Source organism: Phyllostomus discolor, chromosome 10, assembly GCF_004126475.2.
Source record: "Phyllostomus discolor isolate MPI-MPIP mPhyDis1 chromosome 10, mPhyDis1.pri.v3, whole genome shotgun sequence".
NCBI classification, from domain to species: Eukaryota; Metazoa; Chordata; class Mammalia; order Chiroptera; family Phyllostomidae; genus Phyllostomus; species Phyllostomus discolor.
In genome coordinates this window covers 79741878-79756585 of record NC_040912.2, presented here as the reverse complement: position 1 = coordinate 79756585, position 14708 = coordinate 79741878, and positions in this window count along the sequence as shown.

The window sequence follows — 14708 nt, the reverse complement described above, 5'->3', positions numbered from 1 at the left end:
GCGCTGCTGTTGAAATCCAAACCTAGAATGACCGACTCCATAGTCTACTCCCAATGGCCACGTCTGCAGGCAGAAAACAGGAGGCAATAGAAGGCCACACAAAAAAAAACCTCAGAAGAAAAAACATGCATCAGTTAAGGTTCTTAAGTATCAGCACGGGAAGTCATTAAGAGACTGACCCTTCATATAGATTCAAAGCAAATCAGAACCGGAAAGAACCTCGAAGCCTGTCTTATCCTGAGTTTTCCTTTCACAGAAGAAGAAATGGGTGGCCCTTCAGGGGGAGTGTCTGCCCCCAAGTCACCCGGCCCGGTAGCATCTGAGCAGTCATTGGAACCTAGACCTCTCGTTGCTCCATGTTTGCTCTTGCAAGTTCACTAAAATGCTTCCCGGGCTGAAATTTTATCAATAGAATCACTACTTTGGGATTCTGGGCATTAAAACTGACGGCACTGTTCTCTAACAGCTATTTCACCAGATAGAGAATACAGACTTAGGGAAAGGGAGAGGAGGGGAGGGGAGGCAATATTTTGTCTAAACTCCTCCCATTAGCACAGAACATCGATGATCACATCCATATATTCATTGCTTATTGCAAACCTATGAACCTATGCTAACTGCTGTGTGCATGTCTCAGGGAATTATTCCAGCTGCTCTCCGAAGTAGAAGTGGTGTCTCTATTTCACAAAGGGAAAGAATGAGGCTGGAGGATGCTAACAAGTCGCCCAGACACTGTTTGTGTCCAGATGAAAACTTCAACTCAGGTCTTTCTAGATTCAAAGCCTCTGAACTTAACCATTACACTTTATTTTCCCTACAAGTCTGAATTAGTTTCTCAGGAAGTACTTGTGTGGTCCAGAGAGCCTGGCCCTGGGGAGATGCTGAAAATGCTAGTGTTGGCAGGTGGGGGTCGGGTTTCCAGGGCCAGGGAAGTGGAGCAGGGTGGGCACTGGCAGGGAGGGATGGTAGTCCAGGGGAGCAGAGGCCTCTGAGATGAGTCTGAGTCCTTACCTAGTTGAGCAAGAGGAAAGAGAAAGTATGATGGTCTCTCACCATGACACCCAAAAGCACCTCTCTGAGAGGCCATCCAGGACCAGCTGCTGGGTGGGGGGAGTCAAAGGAGTAAAGAGCTTAAGCTTGAGCCCTGGCTGGTGTGGCTCAGTGGATTGAGCATTGGCCTGTAAACTGAAAGGTCACTGGTTTGATTCCCAGTCAGGGCAACATGCCTGGTTTGTGGGCCAGGTCCCCAGTTGGGGGCGTAGGAGAGGCAACCAATTGATGCATCTCTCACACATTGATGTTTCTCTTGCTCTCTTTCTCCCTCCCTTCCCCTCTCTGAAAAGTAAGTACATAAAATCTCTGAAGGAAAAAAAAAAAGAGCTTAAGCTTGAAAGAGGGTGCCAATCACCAGCCTCAGCTACTTGGTAGCTTTGCCCCGGAAGTATTTTGCCCTGCCCCCTAACTTTTCTGTGTGGAACATGGGTGTCCACCCATCTGGAGCCAGCACCCTGATGTGAGACCTCACTCACTGAGAGCGGAAAGGAAAGGCAGGGGTGAGCCTCTGTCTTCTGCACTTGGGAAGACGGTCTTCCCAGGAGTGTAGACTTTGGGCAAAACAAAGGATGTGCGGCCCTTTCCCTTTCACTTCCCTCCACTACCCCTCCCCAAATTGCATGTAAAGGAAAACGTGTTGAGATGGCAGCATCTGGGGCTCAGGACGTTTTCTGGGGAGCACTATATTGTTCACAGGGCACCATGAAGTTGGGAGAGCAGGTAGGCCACGGGAGGCACCGCTGATACAATGACAACAGTGAAAACACAACCACAACTAACACTTAGGAATGACTCTTCTGTGCCAGGCACCCTACTAAGTGCTTCCCACGTAGCAGCTCATTTTAGTCCTACGTGCACCTTGCAAGGTAAAGGTTAGTATTATCATCCCTATATTATAGATGAGGAGAGAGAGGCATCAAAACATGGGCCAAGGACCCATGGACAAGGCCAAGGACAAGTGGGGTTGGAAGGGGCAGGGGAGAGCAGCAGTAGGGGAAGCTGTGACAACGGTAACTGAACAGCAATAAAAAAGTTATGTAACCCACTCAACCCATGTTGGCACACAATGGCAAGACTTGAACTCAAATGGGGAGTCTGGTTTCCCAGTCCGCAACCTAAGTAAAAATTCTGCACCATCGCTCAACCGCTTTAGGAAAGCTTTATGGAGGATGTCACAGACTGGATGATTGTGTCCCATGCCCCTTGCCAAATGCACAGGTTGTAATCTACCCCCCAACGTGGTGGTGTGAGGGGGTAGGGCCTCTAGGGTGATTAGGTCACGAGGGTGGAGCCCTCGGGAACGGGATCAGAAGGGGCCAGAATGGCACCCCTTTTCTGCCCTGGGAACATTTGGGGAGAAGGTGGTGATGTGCGCCCTGGAGGTAGGTCTTCCCTGGAACCCAAACCTGGCACCCTGATCTTGGCCTCGCAGCTTCCAGAACCGTGAGGTATGAACTGCTGCTGTGTGCAAACCGCCCAGTCTGTGCTGCTCTGTTCTACAGCAGCCAAAGTGAGGACAGGGCAGAACCTTAACTTCAAGATAATTCGATGCATTGATATCATAGGCTTTAATGTTTTGTTATTTCTTCCTAGGAGGGGTGTTCCTTCATAAGGAAGCAAATTTATTATCTAACAGCAGCCTGGTGGGTCTATAGATATGAAGCAAATAATTACACAGGTCATTATTTAATGTTAATTACCATAAAGGCTAAGGAGGGAAAATACAGAAGCCAGGAGAACATCACCGGGGCCTTGCCCCGGGGTGGTGGGAAGGGTTCTTCAAAACACCAGGGAGCCACCTGGGGCCTCGTGGTGATGACCAAACAGACTGGGGAAAAGACAGTGCAACACAGGTGGAACTTCACTGCTATCTTTACAGCGATCAGCTACATTCAGATAATGACGGCAGGAATCAGTTGGGCTGGTAGAGCCTGGTAAAGCCCAGGCAGGACTTGGCTGAGCAGTACTACCTGTTCTAAGCAGGTATCACAGGCATTTTCCGGGGGGTGCCCCACCAATAGATTCCCTGGATGAGATACTATACTGGTGTGGAGATCAAAGATACAAACTGTAGTCTTGGAAGAGATGGTCGAAAAAGCTCATTGACAAAGGCAGACAAATGAAGCTGAGGAAGGATTGTTGGCGAAGGCATTACAAGCATCAAGTCAGGAACAAAACCCACACAGAGGCCCAGATACAGATTACTGAGGGTTTCCGGCTCAGATCGCCTCCCCAGGCTGAAGGGGAATTGCATCAGCGAAGTCACAAATTAAGATCAAAATGACCTCAAGGTTCAAAGGATGACCACAGAGGACTGCATGAAATATTCTGTGAGGAGATGAGGACGCGAGGGTGCCATGCTAGGATACGCAGAGGACAATCAAGGAAGACCAGAGGGACTTTAGAAAGAAAGCGTCACAGGAGGTGGCGGAAGGGAAAGAGAGTTTGAGACACACAGGGTTTAATAACCAAACCATCCGAAGGCACTAGGTATTGAAAACAGAAGGAAGGGCCAATAGAAGGCGGATGGATGAACTGTGCGAGAAATCCCACCATAACCTACACACTTCGAAACTCACTTCCCCAGCCAAGAGCTAGATTGAAACGGGGGTGCTCTGTGGGAGAGCAAATCTTGCAGGGTCTGATGAAAAGCGCAGGAAACGCCAAGGTCACCATCACGACCAATCAGTACTCAAGGCCCCACTAGGTTGGTGGGTCAGTTTCAGGCACTGGGGATGCACAGAAGTTAAAGTCTTGGTCCTGTAGTTAAGAGATTTGCATTAGGGTCAGGCTGGAGGATATAGAGATTTTAAAAATGAGTTAGAAGTTCACTAGGCCCTGGCCACATGGCTGAGTTGGTTGGAGCATCATTCCATGCACCAAAAGGTTGCCGGTTTGATTCCCGTTGAGGGCACATACCTAGGTTGCGGGTTCAATCCCTGGTTGGGGATGCATGAAAGGTAGGCAACTGATCAAAGTATCTCTTTCACATCAATCTCTCTCTCTATCTCTCTCAAATCAATAGAAATGTCCTTGGGTCAGGATTGTTTTAAAAAGTACACTAGAGAAGGTACTCCTGATCAGACAGGGCTCACTCCTTGTGGCAGAGAAATCAGTGGCCACTGGCCAGTCCAGGAGTGTTGTCAGTTGAGATAAATCTGTGTCCCAAGACAGGGATGCTGAGCAGCTTCCTGGAGGAGGTCCCAGTTCAACTAGGCCTTCAAGGAGCAAAGAGACACACCGGAGGGGGAGGTGGGCAGTCCCACAAGGGGAAGTGGCATACACAGAGGCGAGGAGGCTGGCCTAGACGTGTTTCAGGAAGGGTCTCTGAGAATTAGTGATATACTAGAAATAAAACCTGCTCACAGGAGGTTGGGAAGAAGGGGGTGGGTGTTGCCTTCCTAGAGGAAAAGGGGCGTGAGTGAGGAAGAGGACATAATTGTCTTGTGTAGCCAAACGTCTTAGCAGAATCTAGGGGACGACTTTAAAAACACGAAGAAAAGAGGGGACTGGTGAGAGATTCTGCCAGCCACGAGGGGCAGGCCGGAACCTTACAATGCTTGGTGTTACAGATAGACGATGTTTTCCCATAACCTTAATCAGAGACTTTGTTGGTCTCTGATACACTGCATTATTTTAGACACTTCACACAATTTTTATCTACACTTTATGGACAAATTTTCTGGGTTACTTTTCTTCACTACAGATCCCTTCCTCCCTTGCACAAAGCTCCTTGCACATAGTAGGTGCTTTATAAATGTGTGGACTGCTCAGAACTTACCTTTATAGTGATTACGCTGAATGATACTGGCACTTCATTCCTCCTGAGTGAACACCTGTGCAGATGAGTGTTTGAAATTAAAGTAGCGGAAGCCCTGGCTGGCGTAGCTCAGTGGACTGAAAGCGGGCTGCGAACCTAAGTGTTGCAGGTTCAATTCCCAGCCAGGGTACGTGCCTGGGTTGTAGGTCATAACCCCCAGCAACCACACATTGATGTTTCTCTCTCTCTCTCTTTCTCTCCCTCCCTTCCCTCTCTAAAATAAATAAATAAATAAAATCTTAAAAAAAAAATTAAAGTAGTGGGATTCCTGTCTCAAAAAGGAAGATCTGGCCTCTGAAGTCTCTGAAGAAATGAAGGTTCACAGGGTCCTGCAGGACTGGCTTCGAGTCGGACCTGGGATCTGCTCCATGTCAGCCCAGTGCCTACCCCCCAGGGCTGTGGTGAGAGATGAGAGAGATGAGTGTAGAATTGGCTGAGCTGCTGTGGCAAACTGCAAGTATGACCACCAATTCTTGTCATCGCTGTGCACACACGCCTTGCAATGTGACTCGGTAGCCCCTCCCATCAAGATGTGGAGTCTAGGCCCTAGCCTGGTAGCAGCTCAGTTGGTTAGCACATCATCTCCATAATGCCAAGGTTGCAGGTTCGATCCCTGGTCAGGACACATACAAGACTTAGTCAATGAATGCATAAATAAGTGGAACAATAAAATGATGCTTCTCTTTCCACCCCCTCTCTCTCTAATATCAATAAGTTTTTAAAACTTTAAAAAGAGGTAGAGTCTCTTTCTCCACTGCTTGAATCTGGGCTTGGCCATGTCACTTGCTTTGGTCAACACAGCAGTGCAACTGCGGCGTCTGCAGAGACTTGAGAGTACTTGGGTCCTGGTCTGTTCTTTCCCGCTGCTCTTGGGACACTGTGCTCCCCGCGCGAAGAGCCAGGGCCCACCGGCTGGACAATGGGAGACAACAGGCCTCATTCCCTGGGGCCTTGGGCAGTTGCCTCTCGCTGCTTACTAGACACGGGCACAGGGCCAGCCTAGATCATCCAGTACCAGCTGACCTGCCAACTGACTGGACAAGCCAAAACCAAACTGGAAGAACTGCTCGGTCAGCCCAAAGAATCATGAGGTAAATAAATGGTTGTTTTAAGCCACTAAGGTCTGGGAGAGTTTGAAAGGCAGCAAAGTTAATACGTACATGGAGTGCCCGGGTTTCCTGCAGTCTCTCCCAGCTGGTTAGTAACAGATTGAAGGTGGAATCTTTGACTTTCAAGTGATCATATGCATACTGGGCTTTGCTACTGTCAGTGTTACCTTCCATCATAAACAAATCTTTGCTACTATAAGGGCCAAAAAAAAAAAGCTGCAAATCTTTCCAACAATGCAGGTGTATTAATCAGGGTTCTGCAGAGAAACAGAACCAACGGGAGACCAAACAGAATGCAGGAACTGGCTCACAGGATTATGAACGCTAGAAGTCCCAAGATCGGAAGTTGGCAGGCTGGAAACCCAGGAGAGCCGATGGCATCGATTCCAGGCTGAGAGAAGAGGAAGACCGATATCCCATCTCCACGGCCTGACGTCCTTTAACTCAACCTTTTTGTTCCATCCAGGTCTTCAGTGGGTTGCATGAGGCCCACCCACGTTAGGGAGGGTGATCTGCTTTACTCGAGTCTACCGATTCAAATGTTAATCTCATCCAGAAGCACTCACAGATGCACCCAGAACAATGTTGGACCAATCTCTGGGCATCCTGTGGTCCGGTCCAGTGGACCCATCCAATTACCCATCACCGAAGGCGACACTGATGGCTGGATTCTAAATTAGGGACAGGGAGAAAGTCTGTTGGATCTGTGAAAAGCAAAGATGAAGTCTCACCTCTGTCCCGGTCTTCGTACCGGCCACCCTGTCTGCCAGACGGGCCTCATGGATGTGCTGCATGAACCTCCTCCTCCATCTCACGCCCCCTGTGTGGGGCTCACTCTCTGCCTTCCTTAAGGTCTGTGATGATGCAAACCACTCAGAGCATTACACCATCTAGGATGCGCACAGAAATAATAATAATAATAATAACCACATGCATGAGCAAGTACAAGTAGGCAAGCTGTGGCTTCAGAATTCTCTTCCCCTCAAATGAAACATTACTTATTCAGAAGCTGGAAGAGGAGGGTATAGAGGGAAATCATTCCTCGAATCATGTCACAGGGACTTCCAGTGAGTGATAGGACACTGACAACGTGCACATCTGGGGAACAAAAATCAGTAGCCACCAGAATAGGATAGAATCCTGACCTCTGGCCTCTTGCTGCCCAGGTGAGCAAATCTGCGTCTGAATTATTTATCTGCTTTGTACAGAGTCCTGCAGGTACAAACAGCATAGCATGAATATGCATGGTATTTTCATTATGAATACATGGAGGCTTAGGGCGCTCTTCGAAGTTCATTAATTATTGAAGTCCCCAGCTCTCCCTGTCACGCTTTGACTGTTGCTCCTGACCAAACCAAGTCACTCAAGAGTCCATCTTGACGGTGAATTCATTCAGGAAGTAATTTATAGCTTTTATACAGTTATTTTGAAGAAAAATCATGGAGAAATTTGATTTTAACTATTTAGGCACCGAGTTACTCTTTACACCCTAGCTTTAAAAAAAGTTTGTGGTCAAGTACACATGACATGCACAGTCACGACCATTTTTGAGCGTACAGCTCAGTGGCGTTAAGTACATTCGCAGTTGTGCAGCCGTCACCACCATCCACCCATCCCCAGGATTCTTTCCACTGTGCACACCTGACACTCGGTTCCCACCAAACAACTGCCCACCCACTTTCACCCCAGTCCCTGGCAACCACCATTCCGTCGTCTGTCTCCTTGAACTTGGGTTGTCTAGACACCTCATGTGAGTGGAATCACACAATGTGTGTCTTTTACGACGGGCTTGTTTCACATAGCGTAACGTCCTAAAGGGTGACCTATGTTGTGGCCTGTGTCAGTATTTTCTTCCTTTTTAAAAATGATTTTATTTATTTATTTTTAGAGAGGGAAGGGAGGGAGAAAGAGAGAGGGAGAGAAATATCAATGTGCGGTTGCTGGGGGCCGTGGCCTGCAACCCTGGCATGTGCCCTGACTGGGAATCGAACCTGCGATGCTTTGGTTCTCAGCCTGCACTCAATCCACTGAGCTATGCCAGCCAGGGCCTATTTTCTTCCTTTTTAAGGCTTAGTAATATTCTATTCATCTGTCAGTGGATGCTTGGGTTGTGTCCGTCTTCTGTCTAAGCCTTATGGAAAATGCTGCCGTGAAGGAGACCCCGCTTTCAACTGTTCTGAGTGTGGGCCCTAGAAGTGGAATTGTGAGATCATGTGACAGTCTGATTTTTTAAGGAACTGCCCTACCGTTTCCCACAGCAGCTGCACCATCTTACACCCCACCAACGGTACCCAAGGGTTCTAGTTTCTCCGCATTATCGCCCACACCTGCTGTTTTCTGAGTGTTTTTAATAGTAGTCATCCTAACGCGTGTGAGGTTCTAGCTCTGGTTCTGGTTTGCATTTTTCTAATGATTAGTGGTGTTGAACATTTTTTTTCATGTGCTTATGGGACATTTGTATGTTTTCTTTGGAGAAATGTCTATTCAAGTCCTTTGTCCATTTTTTAAATCAGATTGCTTGTTTTTTTGTTGTTGTTGAGTTGTAAGAGTTCTTTACATATTCTGGCTATTCGATTTTTATCAGATGTATGATTTGCAAATATTTTCTCCCATTCCATGGGTTGCATTTTCATGGCTGATTGTGTGCTTTAATGCACAGATGTTTTTAATTTTCATTGAACCTAATTTATTGTCACTTTTGCTGCTTGTATTTTGGGTGTTGTACCTGAGAAATCACTGTCAAATCCAATGTCATGCGGCTTTTCTCCTGCATTTTCTTGCAAGAGTTTTGTAGTGTTAGCTCTCACTTTTAGATCTCTGATCCATTTTGAGTTGATCTTCATCTATGCTGTAAGGCAAGGGTCCAGCCTCCTTCTTCTGCGTGTAGACACCCAGTTTTCCCAGCATCACTTCTTGAAAAAGACACCACTGCTTATTCTAATGTTTAGAATTCTCAGAAGAAACAAAGATTGTCTCTCTGGGCAGAGAGCATTAACACCGTGCAAGACGGGGCCAATCTCAGGCAGGCACCACTGAGCACCCGATCAGCATTACTTTAATCACCTGTAGGCTCAGGCAGCGGCTAGCTTCCAGGTCCCTCCGGCTCCACCTGCTCCCGTCCAGTCTCTGAATCCCTGGAGGGGCTGACCCTGCGGGCAGTATCACCTGCTCCCTTGCCTTCTGTCTTTTGACTGATTGTGGCCAATGGGAGGCAGGAGCTCGGAGGGCGGGCAAAAGAATGGTCAGTGCTTCCCTCCCTCTCACCTCCCATGTCCCTCCGTGACTATGTTTCTGCTCTAGAGACCCCTTCCATGGCTTCCGGAACACTGTTTGCCTCCCTTGGCCCTTCAGTTCCTGCTGCAGCTCGGCCCTTGGTGTCTCCACCATCCTGTTCCTCTCATCACCTCTCAAAGGGATTGAACTTCCCCTCAACTCATTTCTCTTCAGTGCCTGGACCTAACTATTGGGCGAGCACGGTCCCCACCCAGGCCAGCCTTGGTTACTGAATGAATGTGATGGTGCCTGGAAGGGACCTCTGCCGTCTAGCGGGACCTGAATGAGACCTTCCTGAAAACCAAAACCCAGTGGTTTTGTACCCTAGGGATGAAAACTGGGTGTTCGCGGCACCCAGGATCACAGCACTCCTACACTGCCAGCTCCGCCCATGGCTGCTGCTTCCGCACATGCAGACACGCCCCACCTCCCTCCCTGCGGCAGTGCTCAGAGTCACAGGCTTGCGCCTCAGAAGGGAACAGTTGGCGGACGACTCGTGGGATGTTTTGTGAATCTGACCATCCCCAGAGATGAGAGTCATCGCAACTCACAGGGCATCACCTGGCCGATTCCTAGCCCTTTGCCATCTTAAAAATTACTCTTTATGTTAAAATTTAAAAAGAAATACATGGATATGAGTCACAGTTAAAAATATACAGAGATCTTCCCCAGGCCGACTCAGCTCACACCTGCTCAGATTACTCTAGGGGGCTGGGGGCGAGGACAGCCCCATCCAACTGCTTCACAAAGTAGCTGCTGAGTCTTCTTAGACAAACCCTAAACAGTATTTTATATGTTCATGATGCTTGTTTTTGAAAATGAACGTAAAAAGACAAAGTATTTTTCACCCCGATAACGAGCGTGCACAGGCAGAGAACTAGATGTCAGGATCTTTAGAAGCAGCCACGTTCTTTAGCCAATGAATGCACAGGAAGTTTTGGAGGAAGAGGAGGGATTGAAAGTTACAGCTGAATAACAAGAAGGTTGTAATGCCCTTAAAATTCCACATTCGTCTGCTCCTATTTTTGGACTACAAAGAACGTTAATTTTTCTGAGGTGAGAGTAAAAAGAGCTGCACTGTTTCACAACAGAACTCACCGGAGGGGCTGCCGCCGTGGCGAGAGGCTGTCTGTTGTGGGAGTTGCGCGGGCAGCGTGAAAACGAATACAGGGAAATCTTGTTCAAATCGGGTGTGGGAAGCCACGAAGGGAGGGTTCTCCTGAGCACACCACTCATTACGGATCGCTTTAAGTCCCCAGGAAGGAAGAAGAAAGATTTTCTCCTTGCCCAGCGACAGCTCGGCCAATGAGAAGCCACCGCAACTCCAAACCCTAGCTCTTCTCCAAAACACTTTTCCAAAACTGCCCCTCCCAACTTCCTCCCTCCCTCTCCCAAAGCCTGGTTCCCTTCGTTTCCTGGGCCTGCCTGTGGTTCAATGCAGTGTGCACGTCCCAAGGTGCAGTTCCTCTGTTTTCTCGAATAAACTCAAGTTTCCCGGCTAACCTGCTTAGCTTTTTGTTTTAAAGGCTGATGGCAGAAATAGAGGAGCAGAGGAGGAGAGGCTGGGAAAGAAAAGAATGCCCTGGGGTGCACGTGAGCATCTTGAAAGCATGAGCAGACTTGTCCAGGAAACAGAACCACCGTTTCCAGTGGTAGGAAAACAGATGAACGCGAGCAAAGGAGAAACAGCAGAGGCGGCACCGGGGTCCCTGTCTTGACACAGGGGATAGACACCGGGGTGTTCAGCATCAGGAGAAAGGTCAGGGGCTTTGCAAGGGAAGGTTGGGGATGTCATCCAAGCCCAAAGACAAGTCCACTTCACTCCCAATGACAGTGTGGCTATTGGTTTGAAGCCTTTAGCAAATGTCCATCATTGAGGTATAGGTTGGTACATGGAATGTACGTAGGAAGCAAAACTTGGCTTTGCAGCACGATTGTGCCTTCCTACCTTTCCCTCCTTGCCCCCAAAACCAAAACTGGTCTATTAACGTCACCAGGACTAATCAGCCACCTAATTCCTGATCAGAGATGATAAATGCGGAAACTGAATACATTTCCTTGTGAAGCAGGTCCACGAACGTATTAATTGAGAGCCAAACAGTATAAGGCTTTCAATGAAGTGACCAGCTGCAGAATCTGAGCTGTCAGCTGTCGAAGCTACAATTCTGGGCTCCGTCCTTCACCAAGCAGACTCTCTAAGGCAAGGATACGTCACGGCATGCGTGGTGTGTGGGAACCAAAACCGGGACAACGCTACCACTGCTGACCCTCAAAGCCTGCTTGGAAAACCGCACATACTCCTTCACGCCAGTCTGGTAAGCACGCAGCTCTTGGAGAAAAGCAGCAAAGTGAAGAAAGCTCATTCTGTGAGTCTTGAGTCACTCTACCAGAAGGGAGGAACAAGACCTCTCTCTCAAGAAGCAACAGCTGAGAAGAGAGCTGCCCAGAGAGGCGGACATCAGAAAGGAACGACTCAGCAAGAAGACGGCAGCCCCTCCCCTGCAAATGAGACGTGGGTCAGAGGGAGCATCTTCCTTAATGGCTCCTCCGAGGGTCGTTCTGTCGACTTTACAGCAGTCCCTTAACAAGGGAAACGAACATCCCGCGACCTCATCGCAGCACTAAAAGGGGTCACCTTTTAGTTAGCAAATGGCAGTTTCCCTTTGTAATTACCCAGGAAACGAGCCGAAGCTCCTGGACTCCCAGAGTGCCCGTTAGGGAGATGTGATAAATAAAAGGCGCCTATGCGAACCCGTGGTGTCATGGGAGAAACTGAACTACGCACAGATGATGAGAAAAGACGGGTGGGTTTTTGTAACCCAATGCGAGAGGCGCTAGTGAGGGGGCTTTGGGCCAAGGGCTCGGGGACAGCGGAGGAGGCTGCGGCTAACCAAGCCCGTTCCTCCTCCGTCATGAGCTGGTGGACAAGCAGAGGATCGAGTCCAGGAGAGCAGAGAAAGGGCGTGTCGCTGTTTCCCCTTTTCTCTGGGTCCCTGATATGCTCGACTGGCTCTAGCTGCTGCTTTCCTCAGTGTTTATGAAGAAAGCTTATTCTGCCAGCTTGCCAGGGAACTTGGTGCAACTGTAAATTCTTTCATGTGTTGCCCTTGAAAACAAATCTCGGCCTCCCCTCCTCCCCCACAAATTAGTAAGCAGCTGGCCCTCCTGGTACCACTCTCATGACTAACACAGATGGAACAAAGGGATTTCACCAGAAGGGCACCTGGTGTGTGCCAAGCACTCTACCGTGTTCTTTATATATGGGCTGTTTGTTAATACTCAGGGTAGTGGAAACTACTATCCACATTTTGCAGACCAGAAAACAGAGTTGGAAGGTCAGGTGGCTTGCCTAGGAAAACCTAAGCCAGTGGGTAAGCGCAGTATAAAATGTAAAGTCGGGTTTTCCAATCCCAAAGGCCACAGTCTCTCTTCCACGTATGTGCACCCCACAGAAACCTGAACTAAAATTGAGCACCGCCGAAGCATCTTGGGAGAAAAACATGGAGATTGCATTACTGCAATCAGCATTGTTAAAACTGGATCACAAGATACCCAGGCTGGAGCACACCCTGATATTTGCCAACCTGACACTGATCACCCCCAATCGCCACCCCACCTGTCCTTCCTAACACATCCCCGGCTCCCTCGGCTACCCCGCCCTAAGTGCTGCTCCCTGTTTCCTGGAGGCTGACCCCACCTCACTGGAGACCCTGATGAGGGTTGATTGACTGCGCCCAATCAGAGTGTCCCGTAACTTGCGGTGATTGGTTTAGGATGGTCCCATGAAAGTCATCTGGCCAATGGCATGTCTCTGCCAGAGAGGCTTCTGAGACTGGCTTGCCAGCTCCTTACTAGACAGTTCAGAGGCAGGGGTGGTGGCACTTCCACCCGGGGCTCTCGGGACTGTGACAGCCTGCACCGTCCGTCCGTGGGATGGGGTCACTGAGAGGGAGCCTGGAATTCCAAAAACGTCTGTCTGCCTTCTGCCCCGGCCGAGGACCCTCTGGGTTCTTTCATTATTTCTTTGACGGTGGGAACTCTCCTGGATGTTTCCAATGGTTAACCCGCCACTTGAGCTCTTTCCCCACCCCCCCCTTTTTTTTTGGCTTTGGTAGAATCTGGAGCAGTTCACCACTTCATATTCATTTCTCTTTTGTAACGTACAGAGCTTTCTCTGTGAAATGCAGAGCAGCTTCCAGAAGCCAAAGGAAACGTCTTTCCCCTTCTTCCTTTATAACATCAAAGAGGTTCCCAAGCTGGAGCACTTGAATGGGCTAACGCCATAGTGCCCAGTCTCTGATCTCCTCCAGGTCTGCAGACGCAGGGGCTGCACCCCCTGTGGTCCCTCTCAGCATCTTCCTCCCACTTCTGTCTCTCAAATTCAAATGAATTTCTCAGTAGTCTTTGTGTCCTTTATGCTCTTAACCCTCTTACTTTCCAACGTTATATTTGCAGACCAGCCCTGGTTTTTATCCTGAAGTTCAACACACGCTCACAGAGCGCCTGCTTTGTGCAGAGCGCCAGGAGGAGCACAGGGCAAGGCGCCAGCCGGAGCGAGGCCTGCCCGCAGGTAGTTTATAATCCAGCGAGGGAAATGCGTCAGGGCAAAGGAAGGAAGGCAGGAAGCACAAATCAGCACCCATTTTTGAGCAGTGGAGGCAGGGAGGGCAGGTGGGACCGAGGGTGTGCATGGAGCTGACAGGGGGACCAGGGAGAAGAGGAGGGGTCAGCTCCCCGTGCCCCTCGCCCAGTGTGCAGGTGAGCTACGGGGCTGACTGCGGGGAGCAGGGGGAACCAAGACGCTCCCACAGCCTCTGTACCACCTCACCCCTCCCCTGACCTCTGTCCTTACCCAGCCTGGTGACCCTTTCTGAGTGCTTCTACCTTCTCTCTCAAATGAGGAACTCCCTTCAGTTACTTTTTAAAATACTATTATTATGGCCATTACCTTCAGTGACCTTTTTGTCCAACAAGCTGAATAGTTTCTGGGATCTTCTGAGGCCGGGGGTGAGGCTCAGCCAAGATGTCAAAGTCACGTCCCATCATCCCTCAGCCTGTGGGACTGAACAGGAGAGAGGAGTTTATGGGAGACAAGGGGCTGAGGCTTCCCGGGGGGCAGGGGTGGGGTGGGGGCCTGGGCGGGGTGGGGGCACTGCTTAGCTTCCTTCTCTGGGGTAATGTCCCTGCCCCGCCTCAGCGGTGTGCTGAATGGACTTGTGTGGTCCTGTGTGGGGTGGTGTGACAGGGGTGGGTAGCCCCCATGGCTTGATCAGAAGGTGAGACAGGCTTGGCACAGCACAGCGCCTCAGCCATGTGACACGTTCATTGCCAAAGACGAGGAGATCCAGCAAGTGCCACTGTCTGTTGGGCTCGCCTCCGACCTGATGTCGCTCCGGGCTAAAAGGACCATTAAAACTGAACATGAGGGCTCCCTGCCGGCAGTGCTTAACTAG